Source organism: Chrysochloris asiatica, unplaced genomic scaffold (genome assembly GCF_000296735.1).
Source record: "Chrysochloris asiatica unplaced genomic scaffold, ChrAsi1.0 scaffold00022, whole genome shotgun sequence".
Taxonomy (NCBI): domain Eukaryota; kingdom Metazoa; phylum Chordata; class Mammalia; order Afrosoricida; family Chrysochloridae; genus Chrysochloris; species Chrysochloris asiatica.
The window spans coordinates 26319733-26324296 of NW_006408540.1; positions in this window are offsets into that span (position 1 = coordinate 26319733).

Here is a 4564-nt window from a genome sequence, read left to right on the forward strand (position 1 = left end):
ACATATATATATGCATATCCATATCCATAACATATATATACGCATATCCATATATATATACACGCATATCCATATATATACGCATATTCATATATATATGCATATCCATAACATATATATATACGCATATCCATATCCATAACATATATATATATATACGCATATCCATATCCATAACATATATATATATGCATATCCATATATATACACATATCCATATCTATATCTATATAACCACTTAGGGGCACAGTTACTAAGGCTTCCTAGACATCCAAACAACTTGTAAGATTGCTTTACAGGGCTAAAATTCTTAAGAACACAGTCTTGCAAGACAACTTAGTCACAAGTAAAAAGTTTACTTTCTAGTTTGCTGAGTAGTACATGGGGTTTTTAAATCTTGCAAGTGGAAATCTAAGATACAACTATAGGCCTGTGCTCATATGGAGCAAAAGAGAACAAAAGAAATCAAAGATGCTGTAAGTTGGAACTAACTTGATCTAACAACAAATTGGCAATAAGTTAACCACTATGATTTCTTGAGGATATTTTGGCAAAGATAGTATTTTATTTAACCTTTGAGGTAATAATTATATGCAATGCAGTGTTTGAAGTAGTAAAGATTTTGAATCATTTATTTAAAGGGCAAATATCAAAATAGTGAGCCACCATGGAGAACCAGGATGTTATAACATGTTCACCAGACATAAGGTAAAATAAAGCAGGTTATGAAGACAAAAGAAAAAGAAATCAGACTCCAGGAAGAAACTAATCCATGTGACCATTAGCTACACAAACGACAGTCTCGCCTAAGCTGAGACCAAAAGTACTAGATGGTGCCCAGCTACTACTACAGACCATTCTGATCAGTGACACAGTATTAGGGCCCAGGGAGAATGGGAGAAAAACAGAACAAAACTCAAATTCCTTTAAAAAGTCCAGATTTACTGGTCTATAAAGACTATCACCCTACAGTAACCATTAAATGTGGAATTGAAGTGATTTCTTCAAGTTCAACTTTCAGCCAAATCACAGACTGGCTTATTAAATAAACAGTATGAATAATGTGCTTCCCTAAATAATCAGCTATGAGACTAAACGTCCACATTTACCTGAAAACAAAGGGGAGAGGTCTAAGAAGGGATGGGAAGTTAGATCTATGGAAACAAAACAAACAGAATGCAAATGATAATGCTGACACAATATAACACTTATAACCAATGACATGGACCACTTTATATGAAAGCTGTTAAAGGGGACCTAATATGCTGTGCAAACTTGTCACTAAAAATATTTTAAAACTTTTTTTGTGTGGTTTGGTTAAAGTTTGATAGAGTGGATTTTTTTTCCATTCATGAATTCATACTCATTTTGTTTCATGACATTGATTGCAATCCCTACAATGTAACAGTGTTCTTCCCATTTCCTCCCTGTGTTCACTGTTTCCATTTGCCCATCTTTCCTGTCCCTTCTGCACTTCATTGCTGAGCAAATGCTGCCTTTTAGTCTCATATGGTAGATAGTTCTATACCTCCCTGGTGCCACTGCTCACAGGCAGAGGCCTGTCTGCTGTTTTCTTAATATTGAGCCATGGAGCTGGGTTCAGTTCCAGGCTTTGAAGGGTGTCTAAGTGCCACAATCTTGGGGGTACCACCAATTTCTGAAGCCTAGTCTACAAAATAAAATGTTTAAGGAGAGAGAGAACTATAGGGCCTGACTACCACCAAGAAAAAAGAGCTAGGAGGAGAGCACATCCTTTATTCTCAGGGTCCCTGTGCTGAGAAACCTCCTAGACCCGGGAGACAATTGATGTCAAGACACATGGAGATCTCCAAGGCATGCCAGGCCCACAGATGCTAAAAGGAGACAAGAACCTTCCCCTAGAGCTGGTGCCCTAAATTTGGACTTCTAGCCTCCTAACTGGGAAAGAATAAATATTTGTTTGTTAAAGCCATCCAATTGTATTTTTTGCCTTTGCTTTTGTCCCTTTCCTTTCCTGGGCACCTGGTCTCAGAGGTCCTCCCCACTGGTTCTCAGAGTTGCCCGCAGGACTCCTCCAGGAGTGGGATCAACTGTTGAGCACATGTCCCTGCTTGAGCGGCAGCCTGCTTAGATGAATTGGGAATTCAAGGTGGTCTTACTAGGCAGGTGAGCACTGCTTTGTTTTAACACTAAGTATAGGAGTCCTGGTTAAGGGCCTCTGGTAGCATAGTGGTTATGAATCAGGCTGCGAATTTCAAGGTCAGCAGTTCGAAACTACCAGCTGTTCCACAGGAGAATGATGAGGCTTTCTGCTCCCGTAAAGATTTACAGCCTCGGAAACCCTGTATAGGGTCACTATGAGTCAGAACCGACTCCATGGCACATAACAACAACAACATAGGAATCCTGGTGTGGTGCTGTGGGCTAATGCGCCAGACTGCAAAGCCGACTGAACTACAAGGTTGGTGGTTCAAGCCCACCACCTGCTCCTTGGAAACCCTACATAGGGTCAGTATGGGTTGAAATCGATCCGAGAGCACATAACAACAACATAGGAGCCCTGTGTGGTGCTGTAGGCTAATATGTCAGCCTGCAGAGTCATTTGAACTGCAAGGTCAGTGGTTCAAGCTCACCAGCTGCTCCTTGGAAACCATACACAGAGTCGCTATGGGTCAGAATTGACTCGACGGCACTTAGCAACAACAACAATAGGACATGGAATAGGAAGGGAGGGGAAAAGTCACACTTAGAAATAACTAATGCTAACTTAAAAGCTACTAGTTAAGCTATTTGGGATATTTATTGATATAAAAGTGCTCAAGATTGCTTACTTCCAAATTGCTTCAATATATTATAAGTGTTTCCATTCTTCTTGGATGTGTTGTTACTAATATGTAATCAGCAGTGTTTTGTAAGAACTGAAAATCCTGTGTTACAGCCAAGTTTATGGATTTATGTGTTGGGTGCTGGGATGATGTCTTAGTTCTCTAGTGCTGCTGTAACAGAAACACCACAAGTGGACGCCTTTAGCAAACAAACTTATTCTCTCACAGTTTGGAGGACAGAAGTCCAAATTCACAGTGTAGACTCTAGGGAAAGGCTTTCTCTCGGTTGGCTCTGGAGACTGTTCCTTGAATCTTTTCAGCATGTGTTGTGCCATGGAGTCAGTTCTGACTCATAGCGACCCTATATAGCGTTTGCCAACCTTGCAGTTGAAACTGACTTTGCAGTCTGGTCCATTAACCCGCAGCACCACACCAGGACTCCAGCATCTGTAGGCCCAATATTCCCTGGACATCTTCATCAGTCTTCTTGGCACCAGTCTTGCTCTAGAGCTAGTAGCTTTACAATGCAGGGACCCCAGACCTACAGGACTCGAACTCTACTCCCAACTCTTCTTTTTGTGTGGTAGTATGTCCCTCTGAGCCCAGCTGGCTTATTTAATAGCTTGTGTATCTCAAAAGAGATTGACTCAAGATACAACTTTATCCTGTAGTTTGTATCGGTCTTGCTGACATCATAGAAGTGAGGATTTACAACACGGGATAATTACAGCAGAGCAGAGCTGGTCCCATCAGATAACATCATGGGGAGGGGGTTATCTCATTATATAACTGCCACATTACATCATGACATAGCTGTCAAACTACTGAGAATCATGGCCCAACCAAGTTGACACATATTTTTGGGAAACCTAATTCAATCCAAGACAGACGGAGTACAAGAAGTGAGAATACAAATGGGAAAAGCTACGAGTAGAGAACAGAAAATTGATATTTCAATAGCAATATTAAAATGGTCATAATCATACTGCTTTTTTCTTTTGTATAACATATTTTAGCAATTATTAAGCTTTATGAGGACAAGGAGATAAATATTTTTTAACTGCTGAATTTCTGTGCCTATAACACTGTCTGGAAAATAATAAGCATTCAATAAATATTTGTTGATTGATCGAATGACTGCTAGACATTGGCTAACACCTGGGGATGTGTTTATGTATAAGAAATAACCCTGAGAGAACAAACAAGATAGCTGATCGAGTGAAAGTGTAGTAAAGAGCTCTGCCAACAACAACACAGAATACCCGTCCAAGCAGGTTCAAGGGCTGGTCCCAGAACTCTGAACCACATATAAAGGAACATTTACAAGGTTGGAAGGCTTACAGCTGGAGGAATTTGTGGCAGAAGCAAGAAATCCATTGCATTCTAGTCCGGGACGCTCAGCTGCTCCAGGAGCCATCATCTTGGGTGAGACCAAGCGGGGGAAGAATAGGAGCGGCCACAGACGCCTGGCAGAACCGCAGAGATAAAGGTGTGGGCATTCTTTTCTTTTGGCAGCAGTTCATTGGTCCCTTGCTGTCTGTGCACCTCCATTCTGGTGACTATAGGGATGCCTGAGCTATTGGGCACTCCAGCCCCAACCTCGGAAGGTTCTACTATGCATGCTCACAGATCTCAAAATTTAAAGAGATAGTTTCCAGTTAAAACCAAATGGCCACAGCTGGCCCTGAACTGTTTCCAATTAGAAAAAAGGCCTGAACGGGGATTGTGGAGCAGGACAAGCAGGCAAAAGAGGAAATAGT